The sequence below is a fragment of the Denticeps clupeoides genome, chromosome 16, assembly GCF_900700375.1.
Source record: "Denticeps clupeoides chromosome 16, fDenClu1.1, whole genome shotgun sequence".
NCBI lineage: Eukaryota > Metazoa > Chordata > Actinopteri > Clupeiformes > Denticipitidae > Denticeps > Denticeps clupeoides.
The window spans coordinates 16084987-16106825 of record NC_041722.1 but is presented as its reverse complement, the minus strand read 5'-3'; the positions used below and the strand labels follow the sequence as shown (position 1 = coordinate 16106825).

Genomic DNA, 21839 nt, shown 5'->3' with positions numbered 1-21839 from the left:
CCCAGACAGACAATAGAGGGACACCCAATAATATACAGCCAATGTAAATCCACAATGAGGCCCTGGTTGAAGTACGCTACCGTATACCCACACCTACTGCTGCTTCAGCTCGTTACTATGGTTACATAGACGGTTCAGTCCCCTTATGGCTGGATCATTAACTCTGAAAGGTGATAATGCATCGTTAACGACCAATCAGAAATGAGGATTCTGAACACAATCTACTGAGAGATTAAAAAAAAAAAAAAGAAAGAAAGAAAGAAGAGCTAATGATCAAATAGCAGAAACTGCAGAATTATGATCAAATATCACAAACTTTGCTGATTTGGTCCCCTGCGGTGTTGAATATTGTGTTTTTTTTATTCCATATGGTATGTAAGACCAACTAGCTACCGCCCCAAAAAACCGCATGCCTGATTTGGGCAAAGGCAGCTCGAACTGCATGCAATGTTGCAATGAACATGCGTGCGTTACAGCATTGCACAGCATGCGGCGGTGCAATTTACCACTTTTCACACGATAAAAGCCTGAGTGAATTATCGAAGTGCAAGCAGCACCTATCAATGGCCGACATCTGGCTTAAACTGACAAACAGGACTCACAGTCCGACTTCGTCACAGTTAATTATGACAAATCGCTGGCGGAGTGGCATCAGAGTGGCATCAGAGCGTCACACGACGACGCGCCGGCATCAAACGTCCGCGCGCTCCTGAATGCACAGCTCGGTAGCGGCGCTGCAGAAAGTGCTGGAACTAATTAGTGTTTTCCCCCGCTTCCCGGCCCTCTCCCTCGCACTCGTCTTCATAAATAACACACAGCCCCAGACAGCCGGAGGCTCGGCCCTAAATGCTTTCGCTTTTTGTGACACGGGCACGATTTGCCACCCTCCCTCCCTCCCTCCCTCCCGCCTCACTTCGCTCTTTCTTTCCCCCGCCGCTCCCTTCTGCCTGAACTCATCTCTCCGGCCGGGTGTTCAGGCGCCACTTTGGACACAAAGCCTCTGAGGGAGTGGAAAGAGTGATCCGCGGACCAAGGACGCCGCGCCTTTCAGGCCCGGCCGCCACTTAGCGGCCACTCCGGGGCCTCGGGAGCCCGAGAGGCCCCCGAGGGGCCGGAGCTGAGAGTTTTCTCGCCGGGAACGGGGCCGGCTCCCCCGCACCGGTGACAATGCGAGAAAACAGCAGTCGAAACGCTGCAGGAGCCGGCCATGCGTGATTCCTCACGACATCGAGGGAGTGTCAAAAACGCGCACACACACACACACACACACACACACACAGAAACCATCGAACCGGCCCGTGTCTCAGGCAGCGGATAAAGACACAGGCCCAGCGCCCTTCGCCGGGCTCCTGCGTGCGGTCGGTGGAGACAACGGGGCTGCGGCCAGGACGACGGTGTGGTTTTGGAGTCGGAGGGAAGGAAAAAGTGACAGAGGAGCAGCGCCTCTCTGCACACTCGAGTCGAGAAGGGGCGGCGGCGCCTGGGGCGAGAGTTTAAAAAAAAAAAAAAAAAATCACAATCATTTTGAGTTTAAGGACGGGATGCATTTCAAGGGCGATGTTTCGTCTCCCTTTTGGTTGCAAGGCAGCCTAGCGCTTTCGTTCGAGGAATCCTCTGCTGCCAAAAGCTGCCGCCATCCAGCCAGGCAGCTCTCCCACCATCTGCAACAAATGTGCCCCATTAAAGCAGAACCATATGGACAACAAGCCAGCGATTAACACAACCCCACACACGTCCCTCGCACACACTTCCAAACTTTCTGTCAAATTGACGGCCGAAAATGAATTTCCCCTCTGCAGCCGTGCGGGCGCTGGCATGCGCCGCGGCCTCCCCGCGTCTCCATCAGCCGCAGGAAGTTAACACTCCACACACACACACACACACACACACACACACACACACGCGCGCACACACCTCCCCCCAAAAGACAAGAACGTGGAGGGGAGTGTGGGGGTTCTGGACGGTCCCGGATAGGTGGGGCCTTCCGCGGAGGCGACGCCCAGCGCCGGGATGGCACCCATGATCCCCCGAGCACATCGGACCGTGTCAACGCCTCCCCGCTCGGCGAAGGGCAGGGACCCCGAGCCGCCCGCAGACTACAAAGCGCTCCTCTTCTCGGGCGAGCGTGACGCCACCGTTCCCGAGCTCCCTGTTCTCCCCGCAGCGAGGGGCGCTCGACACACCAAATCAATTACAGCGCCGCGGTTTCAACCCGACCCAGAGGTTCACCGCGCGCTCGCTTTATTTTCCCTCCGCCGTCACACAATGTTCCACGCGGAACAACAACGGGAAAATCACAAACGTTATAATACTCCCGTCCACGCAATTGCTAGCAGAAATTGGCAAAAGAACGTGCCGACATTCATTTGAACACAAATGGTTATTATGCAGTATTGTGCATAATCGGGGCTGACCCACCGTTGACCCCTCATGTCCACATGGGGGACCGGGGTGATGAAATGCGCCAATAAAACGCCCTGTGTAATTACGTGATATGCGCTGCCGACTACAAGGCACCTGACCGCCCAATGGCAGCTCGGGGCCACGAGGTTTGCGCCGGTGGGAGGTTTTAATTTGTTGGGTTTTCCTTCTAATGATTTTTCAGCACAGAGACTATAAATACTTCCAATTCACATCTTCCCATTCTTCCTCAATCGTATCGGTCGAGCCGGGCCCCGGGGCAGGGCAAACACCCTCTCCCTGCGCAGCGCCGGCGTTTATTTCAACATAAAACCGAGCAACGGCCTCGTAATTGCACCGTCGTTCCGAAAATTACCCGGGAACAACTGTGGTGTCTTAATTTCAAGCGATTCATGAATCAATGATCGCAGGAGGGGAAGAATGATGACAGGGTCCCTGTGAGTCGGTGGAGGAAAGGGACCGGGAAAGGTGTGCGGTCCCAATAAAGAAATGAATCTCTCCACTACTGGGGGGTGTAAAAATACCCCTTGGTGGGTTTTACGCTTTATTTAGCACTTCGAACAAAAATGTCCTCAAACAAATCCCATGTATTATTGACTAAGTACAAGTTAAGTACAAGTGCACTGATACCATAATGAGATCAGACTGTATATCGGGAAACTGTCTTCTTCAAATGGATCTTTGGTTCACGATTTTGGTCTTGTTTGGCACAATTACGTAACAGAATCGTCCCGCTTAATTGCAAAATTAACGATTTTTCATGTGAAAGGGTGTAAAAGTTTGCGCTGTACTGTACTAAGATCAAGCAACGTGTAAATGTCAGGCGCCTGGGAGGGTAAACGTGCCATTTCATCAACGTGTCTGGCTGGATGAAGAGGTCAGTGTCGGGAGCCACAGGAGCCCAAGGCCGCAGTGACGCCCAAGCCGTCCTGAGAGCTTGACGGTGGGATTAAAAATCACCGGTTCAGGACTGGCTGATGACAGTCTAATTTCATTAGCATTTCAAACCTCGCAAATTCAGCGGCAGGATGTGCGAAATAGCGTTTTTTTCTGACAGTGCCCCCCCCGGCCCCCACGTCCGCGAGCCGTCAGTTGAGTAGACAGGGTGGGCCTGTTTCACACAACTACGCTTTAACTAATAACGCCTAGTGTCCCAACTCATAGCCCACCCCCAACCCCCTCGAGTCAAAGCTGGCGGATGAGGAGGGAATTAATCTGTGTGAAGCGCTCCGACATTAGGAAGGTGTGTTGAAAGGTGTCTGCTCATGTTTCACATTAAACGCACTGCTGGTCAGCATTAGCACCTTGGCGACCGGCGGCAGCCGTTTGCACCGACGACGATGTGGGGGGGGGGCTTCTGGGTTTTTTTTTTTTTTGCCGTTCACACTGGAATAATTAGAACATGTCAGGAAGAATTAATTTCCTCATTTTTCAAAAGGATACACAGAAATTACCATGTTATTATATGACAGGGTCCCTGGGAGGATTGTATTAAATTTGATTTCGAGCGCAGCCCACACAACAAATTAAAGTCATAAATAAGATGGGAAGAAGCAGGGCACGGAGCATATGTTTATGGCAATGAGTGAAGCCAGGGGACCAGAAACAACTATCTTCATTTCATTTTATTTAAATCAGACCGACACCGTGTGTCTGAATGACAGGCGCCTGCTAATGGGGCTCAGATTAGAGGCATCTTGATGGAGGGATGCAGCCACTTAGCCGGAGATGGAGCGATGCTGCCCAGACGCCGACGCCCCGCCTGACCCATGCAACGTCCAACCATTTAACCAGAATCACCTACCCCGCCCCAGCCCTTGAACCCCAACGCTTCAGCTGCTATCCTGTTATATATACTGCGAAATGGCACAAAACATGGAATCTGGGCCAGTCAAGCTCAGTACTAATGTTGTCTTTTCTTATTCACTTTACAATCACTAATGACTATATAATCTATTATTTATTATGAGAACTTCCTTTCCTCCATGTCTTACAGTTTCAGAAGGACAATAAAAAAATCCCAGGTCTTAGACCCTTGCGACCATTGCCAGCTTTAATGTATATTGCAATATAGGCTTTTAACATTGTATTTGCATTACTAACAGCTATTTGCAATATAGTCGATGCATCGCGCTAAATACACTGTCTACACTGAGAATCCTTTCTATCACTCGGTTCGAACATGATGTACATACTGTATAACAAACAAAGGTGTCCAGTCAGAGCAAATTGTGCCAGAGCTGGATCACGCGGTAAACACCTCCACCCTAACACCCGGCTCCTTCCAGTGTTTTTAACTTTCCAGGCGCGTCGCCGCGATTAAACGAAGCTGCGACGTAATGGCATTACACACTCTGTCCAGGCCGGACGCTTCGCATTCACCCCGATGCGATTTTTTTTGTACCAGGGGCCACATTTGGTAACATTTAGAGGAACACAGACCCCCAAAATGCTTTAAATTCAGGTTTAACCTATAAATATATATTTCTTTCAAACAGAGACAAAAAAAAAGCAGCCTGCCATAGGGTAAAGAATAGCAGATTTGCCCGCGGTGAAGCACATTTTTTTCTTCCGCCTCACAAATTCAATTGGGTTTAAGTTGCTTTTGACTCCGAACTGCTACTGCAGCCACTTAAGCCGCAGGCTCGTGAATGAAACCTAAACCTTCGGCGTGATGTGATTTTCACACACGGCGGAGGGAAAAAAAAAGACAAACAGAAGCCGTTTTTTTTTTTTATTATCCCGTGTTCTCTTCCTCTTTATCAGCGGTGCGATCAGACGAGCTTGTGCAAGTGTCTCCGATACACGAGGCCTCTGCCCGCCACGCACCCAGGCCAACATAAACACATCTCTACCACGGGAAACTTCTAAGTTTCCCATTACGGAATTGGCAAAAGTTACATACAAATATTTTCAAAGTAAGGACAATAATGAGACTAAAAAAAAATTGTACGTTGTTAAGATTTATTTTGCGTGGAAATTTATGTTTGATTGTCACAAGTTCCCAGGAAGGTTTCCAGTTTCATCTTAAAACAAATATTGAAGGGCACATGGTCCTGGTTTCGTCATGTTAAAAAAATCTTTGTCAGCTGTGCAGTACACAGTTTGAAAAAATGATATGAATATGTATCAGTGTGTAACAGTGGCAATTTTTTAAATGCAAATATTTTTAACAATTATATAAATAAAAATAAATAAAAACCCATAATATTCCACAATGTGGTGAGTGTGATTTTTTATTTTTTTTTTAATCCTTTTTTGTTCCTCGTATGGCAGGAAGAAATATGTGAACGTGATGCCACGTTCTGGAATCATTGTGAAGGCCGCGGCATTCCCGCCTCCGGGGAGGGGCGTGGCATTCCCGCCTCAGATGAGTGCTGATTAATCCTCTTCCCTTATTACAGCCCCAATGCAGAGGTGGGAGGAAAGAGTTTCTAAACTCCTCGGAAAACGGCCATCATTAGAGCCGAGCACTCCCGTGGGCCTCGCAAAACTTTAAATAATTTGTGGATCAATTAACCGGCTACACTCGACGCGGCGGCGCGGTTTCGCCCGCGCACATCATGGGCGGGACAGAATTCATGGCGTTTGGTGAGAGAAGTTCATGGTTGAAATCATTAATTCCTTTCACAGGACTCTTAGTTATGCATTGCTCGGCGCGGCGGGCGAAGTGCGGAGATTGATGATTCGCTCCTGGACGCGGTGCACGGCCGTATATAGCGCGGGACGTCTTCCTCCCCGCCGCCGTCTGCACCTTGAGGAAGACGGCCAAGTCTATATTAGGTTTTATTCTTTGGGAGATTAAATAAAGCACGTCGGGACATCAAAAGGGCCACATATCTAATAAACATTGGCAGAGGTCGCGGCCCCCGGTGAACGAGGCCTGTTGCTACTATGTTAGGTCGCGGGAAGGTGAGCCGGCGTGGAGGAGAGCGCCGAGCGTCGGATGATCGACGGCTCCACCGCGGTCTTTTCAGACTAAACCGAGCCGACAGAGCAGCAGGTTAAACAGCGCGTGGATCAGCATATAAACGGAGATGTATGGTGGGGGGGGACTTGAGGCCCCGCACCTGCGTACGGGACCCCAGACGAAGTGGAAGGAACGTGAGAGGCCGCCGAACATTTACATTTACAGCATTTATCCAGAGCGACTTACAATCAGTAGTTACAGGGACAATCCCCCTGGAGCAACTTAGGGTTAAGTGTCTTGCTCAGGGACACAATGGTAGTAAGTGGGATTCGAACCCGGGTCTTCTGGTTCACAGGCGAGTGTGTTACCCACTAGGCTACTACCATCCGGTTACTACGTTTACTACGGCGACCGCGCTCGATCCCTCCGTTTTCAGACGTTTCCACGGAGAGTTTCAAGAATTTCTTTCGTTACGATGTAATCGGGTTTTCACCAATTAAATCTTATTCTAAATTCAAAGTGATGAAATCTGCTCCTTTGAAGCCGTAGAAAGGGACGGGGCGGGGGGACGTTCAGTAAGTGGTTGATGAAATTAAAATGCCGACAACGCCGTTGACAATAATGAAGGAGGGGGTCATCTCCGAGTGGGCCGCAGCATTTGGTGAACGGCCGGGGGAGGGGACGCGGCCACCCCGAAGGTTATTCGTTTTCATTATGGCCCAGAGTGATATTTCTCATCCAGATGACTCCTCGAGACCAATGCGCCCCCTCCGGGGACGTCAACGCAGACATCATCGAAATTCAAAATGACTGCGCGCCCCTTTCGCTTTGATGTGATGAATGGACGGGGCTGACAAAGAGCGCATTCTGCCCGTCCGGGGAGGGCTGCCGTATACTCAGGTGTCTTCCAAATGAGGCAGCCATTCAAACGCGGCGCCCTGCAAATTACCCACCACCTCGTTTTATGATTAATTAAACATGCAGATTACAGTCGTGAAAGAATTTAGATTAATGAGCGCGCGAGGCCTGGCTGATGGGCGCGCCGGGGGTCGGGTGCGCCAGCGAGCGTCACAACCCCGGGCTCTAAACCGGACAAGACAGGGTTTCGCGCTGCGCCCGCGGCCCGCGGGACCGCGCGAGGAGCTTCTTCCTAACTCGACCCGACAGCTTTAAAATAACATTCCGGCCGCGGAAAGTTTCGCGCAGTTCTGTCGGAAATTCTTTTGTTAGGTACCGCCCGGGCCTAACAAGCGGCGTGTTTGCGGTACGTACCACTCGGCGAAGTACGTGGTGCGTAGTGACAACGCACAGCACAGCCAAGACGACGTGGTCGCTGGCTCAAGGGGAGGCCGTGCCTTGAAATATATTTCCAAGTATGGTTGGTCCTTTAAAATGCGCGTGTACGCCACTTTGGTACGTACGCCCCAGCGGCTTAAGCGCTCTTTATGAATAAAGCTTGACTTGACTTGATCCCCAGTTTAACAAGGCGCACACTGTTGCCCGGCCCACCGGTCCCGGGCCGATGTTGACCATCGGCAGGCAGCACTTTCCAATCCAACAATAACCGTTTCATTCCCAAAATAGAGGCCCGGACCTGGGACTTATCAATGCTAATGCCTGTGTTCGCCAGCCACGGCCTGGCCCCGCCCCTGGGCGGAACGAGCAGAGACCCCCCTCTAACTGCTACGTGACGCAGACTCCGCCTTCACACGACCATTAGCGCGTTCAGACGGGCAGTGGTGGCCTAGCGGTTAAGGAAGCGGCCCCGTCAGCCCAGGTGCCACTGAGGTCCCACACACTGCTCCCCGGGCGCCTGTCGTGGCTGCCCACCGCTCACCAAGGGTGACGGTTAAATGCAGAGGACACGTTTTGCTGTGTGCACCGTGTGCTGTGCTGCCGTGTTTCACAATGGCAATCGCTTCACTTTCGCAGCGTATCAAGGGGTTAACGACAATATTAGCTAAACATATAAATGAATTTGGATTTTAAACATTTTAAATAGCATTTTATAATACACAACTAAGAATTTACGCTCAGATTTGGGCATGAAGTAACCAATTTGTAACATCCTGCTATTTTATGTGCCGATATTCAACATTCTTGTGTACTATCGGTCCAGCCATTTCACCTAATACAGGCAACACAAGGGCTGTTATTACCCCCTTATTTCACACTTACTGTTACAGCCGACCCGCTCACACGCTGCGTTCACCATAACAAAAGCCACAACGTGGCTGACAAGCCGAGTGCACAAAGGTAGTAATCACCGTCCGTTATTTAACCTCGTCCTCATCCACCCTGACACACACACACACACACACACACACAAGCGCAGCAGAAAGCAGGCGCGCTGAGCCATCGCACCCGGGACAATATTTGAGTTGAAATGACGAGGGATCACAGCGCCAACGTTAGCTCGGTGGCCCTGAACTTTGAGTTGGGATCTGGCGTCGACGGCGCCTGGCCTCATTATTCAGGACCCGCGCGCCTTAATGTAACCCCGTCCTGCGCACGGTGACTCCAGGTGACATTTGGAATCAGATTAATACAAAACCAAACTTTTTATATATGTATATATATTTGCTTAACATTAGCTGGAGTAACACCCCCCCTCCGCCTTACCTTAGATACGATCTTTATTCCGAACCTGGTGGAATAAACACAGCCGTTCAGGTCATATTGTCGCCAGCCGTACGCTGCGCCAGGCGCCTGGAAAAAGGCGCCTTTCTTCATTGCCCTGAATGTGCTTATTGAAGGGCCGATCCACCATAAACCACCCCTAACACCGTCCGCATTTGCATAGAGAATAGAATCAAAAAGCGCTCTGTGTGCGGCAAGATTTAGGTGCCGAAGGAAAACGGGAATACCGCGCGAGCCCGAGGGCCCGGGCCAGAGATTAAAATATTTAGATAATACAAACCAACTAGCGCCGGCCCTAAATCAGCTGCCATTGATAAGCCCCCTTTCTTTAAGTTATACAAGCGGCATGTATGGATATTGGGCCATATTTCACCGTTTTTACACACTGTTAAACGAGGCCCCGGCATCAGCCGAGAAAGGGATCCTGGATATTAACAGTCCCGTAAATGTCACACACAAGAATGACAAGTCATCTGCCGGGGAAAAAATACCCAGTGGCCCGCACGTTCCCATAGCAACCGCCGTGACGCCATCCCGCTAACGGCCGTTTACAAGTATGTGGCGTGTGTGTGTGTGTGTGTGTGTGTGTGTGTGTGTGTGTGTGTTTGAAAGGCACGGTAAGGAGGGAGAGAGCGGGCACTCAGGCTCACTAACAAAGCAGAGATGGGAAAGAACGAGGGAACGTCCGTACTTACGAAAACGGAAAAAAACTCAATCCCCGGATTCCCAGCGATCACTGGCGACGTGATTTTGAACTCATGAACGTGACCTGCGGTGAAAGAGAGAGAGAGAAGAACAGAAACACAGACGTGTCACAAGGGCTGCCGGTATACCAGGGTAAACGCGCGAACGTACGCGGTCACGTACAGGTCGCACACTCGTCCTAGAACAAAAGCGCAAATATCACAGATGTCAAGCGGGTCAAGCAGCGAGCGAAGCGGTCGCGAAGGAAGCGGCCGAACGTTTCGCGGCTGCGGCTCATCAAAGCGGCGAACTTGACCTGTTGGCCTTCAAGAGGCCCTGAAAGAGTCGACGTCCCCGTACATTTCTATACGCGCCGCTCCCGTATTATTCATCCGAGCGATGACGAGGGAGGGCGGAATCCGGACACGAGGGCCGCTGTCAGGCAAACGGCGAGTGAAGTAAAGCAGCCCCCCCCCCCCGCGGGACTCGGCCCCAGACAATGTTTAGAATTCACTCCTCCGCTACCTCATTAATCTGTCCCCGCGCTGTTTGATTCGGCTAATAAATGGCTTTCACATAAAGAGGTTTTATTTAATTTCTCCCTCTCTCGCTTCTCCCGCTCTCTCCGTCACACACACACACACACACTCCCTCTCGCGCCGAACACCGCGGCCTGCTAATGATTTATTTAGCAACACGCTCCGGTAGTTACCGCGCGTCTCTTGAAGTCCGGCAAATAAAACCAGGGGGGGGAAATGCAGACAAGCGGTTGACTTTTTCTTTTTTTTTTTTCGCCATTATCCGGCCCCGCTCCAGCAAAAAAATAACTAAAAATAAAAATACATACATAAATATATTTCCACCTCGGCACAAGTTAAAAGGGGGGGAATTAACGCGGCCGAGGAAGAAGGGAGAGGACCGGCGTGGCGGCACAAAGCTCATTGATGTTCATTTCCACACATTATTATGTCTTTCCACAACAAGCCGGGATCTTATTAACATCTGATTTATACAATTACCCTTCCTCGGCGCCGCCAATTAAACCCGGACGGGGCTTTTTAAGGTCAGGGCTAATTGATCTGCGACTCGGTGCACAGGACCCCAGTGGCGAAGCGAGGAGCCGCCGACCGAACGGCTGCACCGCCTTTTAAAGAGGGGAGCGGCGGATTAAAGCGAACGCGGAGGGAGAAGAGCGTAGCCGAGCGGGTTTACGGGGAAGGGGACGCCGCCGACCGGCGTGAATGAAGCGGCCTTGAGCTCGGGAGGTGAGAGGGCGTCGGGGAGACCCCGGCCCTCGGCTGAATGAGCGGCGTTAATACGCCTCCAGAACGTTGAATGGACCCACAAGCACTGTCCTCGCACACACACACACACACACACACACACACACACACACACACACACGCTACAAAGACGAAAAGCCCGAATTCACACACGCTCCCACTAACTGGCTGGTAATTCTGTAAACGCCTCTCCGCTTTGTGAGACGCGTAACAGCCGCCTAATTCCTGGTGCGCCTTAATAAATGGGAGCTGTTTTAATTGCAGGGGGTAGAAATTAACAAGCGCCGGAATTTATAATTCGACGCTAATTGAGAAAAACGGGCGAAAGTGACGAGCGGGCGGAATGTCTGCCGTTTCATATTCATGCCTTGTTCAGGCTAATCGTTCGGGAAGAGAAGGGCGAGAGAAACGAATACGTGAACGTGTTTGATTGGGAATAATAAGATAATAAGGATGATGTTGCAGAAACAATCCAGCAGTCACAACGAGGCCCGGAGCCGGGCGCCGGTGCCCTCTGTAAGTGGGGTTCTCCCGGCTCCGGATTAGCCGCAGCGCCGGCTCCCATCGGACAGGCGCCCCCCCCCCCCCCCCCGCCTCTAATTAGCAGATCATGGACCCATTACAGAGGATTCCAATCAACTCCAGGCTCGTTTTTTTTTTTTTATTACTTTCCCAACAGTTTTATTGCCGAATCATTGTGTCCACAATTAATGCTGCGGCTTTTTTTTTTTTTTTTTTTTTTCTCGGATTGTAACAAAAATGGTTAGTGGCGTAGAAATGCTATTACACACTCACACACACACACACACAAAGAAATACACAGGAATACACTGCAAGAGCAGCTGGCCACACTCCTGTAGGACCGCAGCCACCGAGCAAATTACCGGCCAAACGGCTAATTCCGACGAAGCCCCGCGAGGACAGTCGGGAGGCCTGCCGCATAATACGCTCGCGCGCGCATCTCATCACCGTTCGAGGGCCCCGCATTGATCTGCGGGGGGTGAAAAGCACTTAAAACACGTGGCCTCGGGAGGTCCCCGACAGGAAGTGAAGGCATCCTTCAAGAAGGGGCTCTGACGTCCTGCGAACCGCCAGGCTCCCGCCATGTGTTCGCGTACGGTAGGGGGGTCCGGGCTGATGAAATTAGCCACCGCATAACAGAACGCTGTGTCTTTGGCTATCATATGACGGTGGCTCCAAATCAATAAGCGCACACACACGCACACACACACACACACACTGGGCCACATGAGCTTGGACTGACTGTGTGTGTGTGTGTGTGTGTTCTGTTCATCTGAGGAGCAAGACAGCAGTGATGCACGTCAGAAACGGTATTTGTTTATCTGAGAGGCCGGGAGGGGGGGGGGGGCGGCGAATCGAGTTCCCCCGCCTCCCCGGGAAGCGCCATGGCGGCCGCCTGATAGCACCAGCCTCAGCCCGGCCATTATCCCGCTCCGGTGGCACGAATAAACGCCGCCCTGTGCCTTTCCCACCTTTTGCTCCCTCGAGCCCGGACATGTTAAAGGGAGAGTGGGGGATTCTGCCGAGGTTAGTTATTTCCACAAAAGGACGCAATCTCCCCCATCAGCGGGCCGCCCCCACCTGGTAAAAGGCTCAGGGTTATCTCGGCGGAGGCAGCCCGGGCGCGGCGCAGGCGAGGGCGGGGGGCGGGCGGGGGTAAAAATGAAGCCGTGTAAGTGGGCCTTTACCATCGTCAGACCACACCAAGAAAAGGAGGGGGGGGGGGCAGCAGCAGGAGGTAAAAAGGGGCGGCGGCGAGAGGTGGGACGGTGGGGGGGCTTCATGGGGGAGGGAAGTGAAGGCGAAAGCAAAGAGGTGAGCGGCGGTGAAAGCGAAAGCTCCAACCACACACACACGCCGACTTAGAAACGCACACACACACACACACACACACACACTCGCACACACCAAACGAGGTAAAGCTATGAAATTCTGTCCTCCTGTAACATTTATTGCACTGAACTTTAAATTACAATGTGATAAAATATCTAGTTCACCGTATCGCACACAACTGGCAGCGTGGTCAGCGTATCCATAACTTATTGTTTCGGATTGTCTGTCGTTCCCTGCAGTGCATTTTGTCGGCACTGGGTTTAAAAAATAATATTAATAATAATAATTTTTATCAAATTTGTTTTGATGCCACCGTCCGAATCCATCAGGGATTCCCGACCCTACTAGGCTATGCCGATGAAACGTGATTTGGTGTTCGCTCCTTTCGCTTGTCTTTTCCAGGCAGAAGATACGGGAATGTTGGAATGTGGTGGGAAGGAGAGAGGGGACGGGAGAGAAGGGGAACAGGTAAACTGTGGATGATTGGCCGACTGGCTGACAGTTTTACAGCCCGCCGGTGCCCTGCAGCGGCCCGTCGGAACAGACTTCCTGCGTCACAAAGAGCGGCGGCCTTCCCTTGAAAGCCAAATCCGGCGTGTCATGCCGTTATTTGCGGCTGTGAGCGCGGCAGAGGGAGAAAGCCGCCCGGCCGGCGGCTGCAGAGCAGGATCGCCACGGGAGGATCGCTTCTCCTCCGAGCTCCCCATCGCACACAAAAATAAATAAATAAATAAGAAACGATTCCAGAAATTATTACGTTCATCGGGAAAAAAAAGGAATAAATTAAGCAGCACGGATAACAGAAGAAACCCGAGGATCTTTGGTTAGGGGGAACGTGCTGGGTGCCTTGTCAATTCCGTTTGATGCCGACTCCTACATTCCTCACCCGCTTATTAGAATACCGCACGCCCACCAGACCCCGAGCGGAGGATGCACTCGTCTTTTTTGTCTCCGACTAATCTTGTGTTCGCTGCAAAATATTCCCCTGCAACATATTCCCCTTTATAAGCGCTTTTTTCTTCTTCTTCTTCTTCTTCTTTTCTGAAATATATATATCTATATAAATATATACACAACAGGCTTATGAAAACGGGCCTACTCCTCTCTCAGGTAATGTGTTTATTTTTCCGGGACCTCATCTTCTAGTTTACCGAGCGGCGCCGTCTCCCCGTCTTATCACCAGCCTCTCGCGGGGCACTTTAGCTCCTGAAATCCTGTTCGCCACATACTGGTTTTTAGAGTCTGTGAAATGAGGTCCGGAGAAGCGTGGCCACAATGTCTGCCTGTGTTGCCGCCGGACTCAAATGGGCACGGTACTATTTTTTTATTATTTTTTTTTTTTTGTCCAGGGAATGCATAAATGGAAGTTTTTAACACCTCTGTGAAAACCCTCAGCTTTGTGTGGCGACACTGGAGAGCTCCGGCGTTCCCCCGAGGAGGCGGACGTGCTGAGTGCTGCAGGACAAAGCGCTCGAGGCCGGGGAACCAGCGGGTGCATCACTCTGCTACTCACACACACACACACACACACACACAGGTAACACACATCATCAGACACACAAAATTCCATTAACACACACACGGTAACACACTGTCAATGATGAGTGAGCACATAACGCACAATAACACTAAATTCACCATCGTTGCAGAGAATCACATTATAAAAATAATAGACACCGATATCACACTAGCGCACACGCACACTCACTACAGCACTAAAATACACACATACTGTATATAAACACACATTTAATACATTACTGGTCAGGACACGCATGCACACACATACAGTATCAGTAAAAAAGACTACACACATAAAAACATGCACACGCATCTACTGCTCAGAACGTGCACACACACACACACAGCGAACGGCAGCCGGAATGTGCGCGAATCCAGCATGTTGTGAGCAAAATGTCGGAAAGGCTCAGACAAAAAGGAATACAGGAGAGGATTTCAAATTGAAAGCTGCGATAATCACCCAAAGCGGCACAACAACGCATCCCAAATTGCCAATTTATCTATTGATTTCACACCGACCTTGGAGAGAGAAAAAATATATAATTTCCTGTCAATTTCTCTCGCAAATCATTTATCTTTTTATTTATTTCTGTTAGTTTTTTTTTTTTTTTTTTTTAGAAAAACAAACCAGACGCCAATCATGAAAATCAGAGTTGTTAAGCTTTAGATGCCGACAATAAGCATTTAAATGCAAATATCGCTGTCACACAAAGGAGTTGCAACTTCTGTCAGAAGCAACATAATCAACCTGCAATTGTCCCCTGACTTCCTCTGAAGGGGTCTGAGCCGCGAGCATCTGTATTCAAATGACAGCGCCGTTCAACGGGCCCGCGTCGGTGTGGATATTTCCCCACAGCTTCACGCTGAAAGTCAATCATATGGTGAATTAAACCAGAATGGATTCAATTGATCCATAAATGATCAGGATACAACAAGGCACATCAGCCTCCTCCACTCATTTGTGTTGTTCTTGTGCACAAAGCTGCCTGTACCGCCGCCCCCATTTCACCAGATTACATTTGCAAGTGAATTGAAATCTCCGCAGTTTGCATTCCCCGTGAAAGTTCAGATAACATTTAAATGAGGGCGTCTGAAGTGACGGGTCGTGAACCTTGTGAGAATGAGCCTTGTGGAGGCCGATAAGCAAGAGCGTAGGTATCAAACCAAAAATGCAGTCAAACAACTGAATAACGTGCAGTGACAGCTTTATATCTAACAAACAAGCGCACACTCCTTCGCTCAGAGTGTTTTAATTAAAGAAAAACGTAAAATTTCACGAATATACCGCCGCTATTTGCAAAGGTTAAGAGATTTAAGGTTCTATGCCACACTATTCCCGCACAATTCCTGAAATATGTGTACTCTGCATGGCCATTAAAAGCCACTTGCAATCAGTAGGCCAGGAATAAACATGACATTATGAGAACATACTTTATTATTCTAACCAGGAAGTATAAGCGGCTAAAAAAAGATCTAACGTAATAAAGACATGCTCCTTCTCTCTTTGGCCAATCACACGCTCGTCATTTGAGCTGATTGGCAGGCATAAGACATTTATGTTTAAAAAATTGTTGATTTAAAAAAAAAAAAAAATCACATTCAAATAGATAAATAAGGTGGTAGATTAAGGAATCTAATTTATAAATCACAAAAAAACATAACAATATTTCTGTTTTCTGAGCCCCGGTGGAAAAAGCTGCTCGTACAGCGCAGTTAGGAGATTTAAATCAGACGCTGATTGCCGCATATGCCCGGTGCCAGGCCCAGACAACTGTTCTAGCCGTTCAAACAATTAACATTATAACCCCCGGGGGTTTTTATTTACAATCGCAGCCATCATTCCTCCGCTCTCCAGCCCCACAATTAATGGCCGCACGTCGGAATGCAAATGAACACTGCACGCAGGGGTATGGGGCGGAGGGCGGGCGAGCGAGGAGAAGAACGAGAATATTTCTGCAATCTTAATTTTCTAGAGAGGGAAATGATTTAACGCGAGGACACAAATCTCCGGTGACGTGGCCGAGGCTACACGGCCACTCTCCGGCGTCCTCCTCCTCCTCCTCAGGAAGAGAGAGAGAGAGAGTGAGAGAGCTGAAGTGCTCCAGCCATTCGGCTCCCTCTCTCCGTATCCCCCCTCAGAGAAAACAAATGTAGTGTTTGAGTCACTGATCGCTCACGTAATTGAGTTTAACACTCTTTTTCTGCAGGAAAAAAAGCCCCTTTGAAATGAGGAGGTCAAATTACCTCTCCAGTCAGGCAATAAATAAGTCAAACAAGGTAAGGACTCCTGCCAGCATATTTTAGTGCCGAATTCAATTAGCGAGAAACAGGGGATGCATGGTTCTTCACTTAACTATTAGATGCACGTCCTTTCCCATGATGCCTGCCATTGTGCGCCCGGCAATCAGCTGGCCTCTTCTGAGAGCCACATCCCGTAGCATGGGGGACGGCTTCAAAAACGCCATCCATCCCGACAATAATTGAGGCTTGGGAAAAATTACACGTGTCACATGGCCGCGCCGGGGAGCCGGGGTCCAGGGGGCAGAGGGTGAGATTATTGTGGCTCGATCTGGGGCCGGCTCACAACACGGCAGAGCGGCGCGATCTGCCGGAGCCAACGCGCTTACTCCGGACCAGCAGGCCGCGGCGGGGGTGAAAATTATTATTTAAAAGCCACTTTAAACACTTTACTGCGTCGGAGCAAGGGGAGGGGGCGGGGCCGATGGCATTTAGTTTTTTTTTGTTTTTTGCCGTTTAACGTCATTTATATCACGTTTCGTTAATTGGAATAATGCTGTTTGGGCGGGGCGCACAGAAGGTGGTTGAACAAAAAATCCCAGACACTGTACTACACCCAACTGGCTACAACGCAGCTTTTGTGACATAATGCTCCTTTTGCACAGTGGATTTTTTGGAAAATAATCTGCCATTTTCCTACCCCGGTAACTCCAGTAATAACAACATTACATCACGGGCCCTACTATACATCCCCCGCGTTTTACATCTCGGGAGCGCGAGGGGAGGGGTAACCAAAACACAGCGAGGCCGTTATTTTATCCCGTTACGGCACGGCACGAGACGCGTGAAACCCGAGCGCGTCTCACCTCCAGACCCCGGCCAGCAAACCGCACCGGAGACGGCCGGCGGGCCAGACGTCTCCGGCGGGGTAATAATTTCAATGAAAGGCGCGCCTCGGCCCAGATTCTCCGTAGCGATGCCGGCGGTGCGAGGCTGCCACTATCAGCGCCGAAGGGCCGACAGGTGGGTCACGTCAAATGTCACTAATTTCCTCTGGACCAGACAAACACATGGTTCCCATTAGGCTTTGCTACGGAACCGTCGGCAGCTGTTGATGTTCAGCGTAGATGGCAGATTACACGCGTTCAGACGCCGGCGGTGACAGTAGGTAAATAAAACGGAGGCGGGGGCCATGTTTTTATTCAAGGTCCATTTGGCCCCAGGACGTCCCATTGTCTCGCCCCACCTGACGCCGCCACGTGTCAGAGGGTCTGTGTTCAGGGTACGAGGATTCCTGCTCTGAAAGTGCATCAGAAGTGTAAAGGTAAATATGAGTGTGTGTGTGTGTGTGTGTGTGTGTGTGTGTGGGTGTGTGTGTGTGTGGGTGTGGGTTTTATTCAGAAAGGAAAAAAGGTGCCATGTAACAATCGCTTTTTGTACCGGTGGCAAAAGCCCAAATAAAAGCCTCGCAAGACGAAGACTTTTTTTTTTTTTTAGAGAGAATTGGAAATCTTACACTTCCAGGGGCTGAAAGGCCCCCAAGATAAGCAGGCCTGAGCCGTAAATGCAGAGGAATCTGCGCTGTTTTATGTATAGCTCGCAGAGCGCAAACCATGCACCGCACAAATCAAAAAGGGTCGTAACAGGCAGGCCGGCCGGCCGGCCGGCGTCATTTTAAAGAGGAAGTCGGTTGTGAAATTGTAAAATTGCGAGACTCGCGTTCGCCTATTTCATACTTTTAAGAGCGTGTCCACAGAAATCATTCAGCGCATGAGTATATATATGGCCGGGGTGAGAAAGAAAAGGGGGGAAGCCAGTATTAATCTCCATCTTCAGAATAAGCGCTAATAGTACCCCCCCCCTCTCTCTCTCTCTCACTCGCTCGCTCGCTCTTCATAGACAGTGTACACTTTGAAGTGCATGAAGACGGACGAGCCTCTTGGTGCGGCCGCTCTCTCTCTCTCTCTCTCTCTCTCTCTCTCTCTCTCTCTCTCGAGGCCCGGCTTTAGCGCTGCATGCCAGGCTGATAGCGTACGAATACAAGCGTCAAGCGCAGAACATCCTTCCTTTTTTCTGTGTAATCAACGTGCCGCCGCGCGAGCTCCAAACACCACTAAATCTGCCCGGCGGATTCCTCCGCAGTGGAACACCAAACAGGACTCAGGACCGAGAATAAATAAATAAATAAATAAATGAATAAATGAATGAATGAATGAATGAATGAATAAATGTCATTTTAAAAAGCTGGGAGGATAACCATAATGGGCTGGTATCTGTGCACATTTTCTGCCCAATAGTCACAGCAGGAAAAAAAAAAGGCCAGAAAACGGGGCCCAGATGAAATCTGCTGTAAAGATGATATCATCACGTGCGGTTACACGCCAGTCTGCCAGACTCTTTACACACACACACACACACACACACACGGAAAAAAAAGGACAAGAAAGACTGTGATTCTGCTTGCCTAGCATTTGAATATTCATCCTCTCCCTCCAACCCCCATCATCATCATCATCAGAGTCACTTCCCCTTTTTTAATCACTGGGATGTAATTACACCATTATAAGCCCTTTTCGCGCGACGCTTTATCCGAGGCCTCTCTGTCGGTCTCTCCACCTCCTTGTGAAGCGCCGGAGGCCGGGAGGAACGAAAGCGGCGCGGACACCGTCGTAATTGCAGAGTCACCGCCACGCGCACGTGTTCCCTGCAAACGGCACCCGTCCAGGAGCTTTACGCGGGCCACGCCGCCGCCGCCGCCACCGCTTGCTCTGATGTCGAGTAATTGTTTAGACCTGAGTGGAGAAGGCAGGACGCCTTTCGCTGCACGCCAAGAAAGAAAGACAGGAGGAGAGAGGGAGAGAGAGAGAGAGAGAGAGAGAGAGGGAGAGAGAGAGAGCTCCCTCGTTCTAAATCCGTCCAGCGGCAGCAGCTTCAAGGAAACCAGCCTCCCTGGTTCCATGTTCCTCTTGGAAGACCCAGCGTTGGGGATGATTGCCGACCGCAAGTTGTTAATGATGAAGTTTTAATTAGAAGCCTCTCTACGGCCTGGACGGGGGCCCGGCGCTCCTCCACCCTGCAGATGGTGACCAATAAATTTAGCCTCGGCGCGGCGCGGGGAGGAACATCTCCCCGCACCACCTACCACCTCGGCTCCGCCCCTGACCAAAGACACAAAGCGTTCCTCTGCACTGACAGCCCGCCGCGGCCCACCGCAGCCCGGCAGCCCAGGGCCTGGTGTGTGCCGTCAGTTATGCGGCTTACACACACACACACACACACACAGACACACACACACACACACACACACTACTTTGTTTCCTGGCACAATAAATATGTAACAGCGACCAAAGTCAGCTGGTTACGTCCCTGATACGTCCCTGAGGACGACAAACAACGGCGCGGAACGCAGAGCCGCCGCGGCGCGAGCGGCCCGGCTGCTGCTCTGAAAGAGAAACCTGTCATTTGCCTGCTGAAGCCTCCGGGCCTCCGCTTTTACTCTCTCATCATTCCAGGTCCTCTTCTGTGCTGGCTGAGGGCCGCACGTGTGCTCCGCGTTCGTGTGTGTTGTTTTTGAGTGTGTGTGTGTGTGTGTTATGTGGTTATGTGCAAGCGTGCAGGATAAAGTGTGTGTGTGTGTGTGTGTGTGTGTGTGCGCGCTGCAGATCTGTCCTACTCAGTGGAAAAGCGCTGGTGATTCTGTAGCCGTGCCAGACCCGCTCCGCCCCTCCCGCGCCGCTGCTCTCATAGCAGTTTATTATGTTACTGTACACTTACAGCCCAGCCTGCTCTCTGAGTGTGTGTGTGTGTGTGTGTGTGTGTGGGCGTGGAGTGTGTGCCAGTTTTGGTACCCTTTATGATTGTCAGATGATGGGTAATACATGGGAGGCAAATCCGCAAGATTTCTCCACCATTTCAGCACTTTTTCTCCATCCATCCATCCCACCGAGCGAAGAAAAAAAAATCGTCTATGAAATATGTCTAAGAAAGCTTTACAACAATTTAATACGAAATAAAACCAATTTATTGAATAGAGTCACTGAGTTCAGTGGCGGCTTACATCAGGACTATTTTCACTTCTGTAAACTGTGACAATTTTTTTAGACGTTTATAAAGCTTTTTTCTCTCAAACACAGAGAAGAAGAAGAAAAAAAAAAAAACCTGATGAGTTATAATTTAATTCTGATTTGTTTTCCACTTCGGCCGAAGTCAGATGTTCATATTTTCCAATGCGGTGTTTATACTGCGGTGTGGTTATTATGTGCTGGCAAAACGTAGCGGAGGAAAGCTCGGTGATCATGTGACACCCGGCTGAAATGGTGGAGACAATGGTCCTATTAAAGTCGGTGCAAAAATCCAACAAATGGCAAAAAAATCCATTATTGATTAACATGCAGAGCGTCGTGAACACAACAGGCCAACCAACAGACTCAACCCGCAAACCGAAACTAGGATTAGTAAAAAAAATTGGACGTTTTTACGGTCCCATGGGGTTGTATTTCAGGGCCTATTTTTCCCACATGGCATTCTAAAATGTACAATGCAGTACGTCTGGGCATAACACAGCCATGGTCAGGAACCTGGTTGCACACACACACACACACACACACACACACACACACACTTCAGCCACAGTCATCTCCATCTCTACAGAGAGTCAAGTGCTGTTGGAATGCGACCAAACGACAAACACACATCGGCTGGCAGGTATTTAGAGTCTCCTGTACGACTTTTATTCCCTCTGCTGAAAGAGAGACAGAGGGGGGAAAGAGAAATAAAGAGCGGGCGAGCAAGGGGGAGAGAGAGAGAGAGAGAGAGAGAGAGAGCGATAGCTTGCGGTCGCGGCGTCTGCTGAAGCCATTTTCTCATGACGCAGGCTAAAGTCGGAGCACCCTGTAAAAACTCCGCGTCGGTGTAAATAATCATGAAACCAGGAAACAAAGGGGCAGGTTTTGGAAGCGGAGAAATATGTCGGTCTTAACTGCTGTCAGACCTACGCAGCAGCCGCAACATTCCGTGTCCTCCACCGCCCCGCCACCTCCCTCCGGCCCCTGCCGCCTTTTGTCACTTTAATTTGTTCTTGGCGTTCAGCGTCCCGACTTTCCACACGCACCAAGAAAAAAAAAAAAACTAAATTGGAGTAATCTGATTTTAGCTTTAATGCACCAGTCCCCCCAACTTTTCCATATAATTTCCCATGCTGTTTCAGGGGTCCCCTCCCACTTTTCCAAATGGGAGCCGATGTCACATGCTCCGATATTCACTCACGCCGAGGCCAAGGTAGGACTCTA

At 50.2% G+C, this 21839-nt stretch overlaps 1 protein-coding gene across 6 annotated transcripts in view; it reads right to left on the bottom strand.

Moving 5' to 3' along the window:
* sox6 (SRY-box transcription factor 6) overlaps window positions 1–21839 on the bottom strand; it is a 132102-nt gene that overhangs the window by 101585 nt on the left and 8678 nt on the right. For 4 of the 6 annotated variants that reach the window (XM_028956128.1, XM_028956130.1, XM_028956129.1 and 1 more), the window contains one exon: window positions 9667–9740. The exons of the other annotated variants lie outside the window; for them this stretch is intronic. The gene's annotated coding sequence lies outside the window, so the exon portion shown is untranslated. The remainder of the gene's footprint in view (window positions 1–9666; window positions 9741–21839) is intronic. 6 annotated transcript variants of the gene reach the window in all.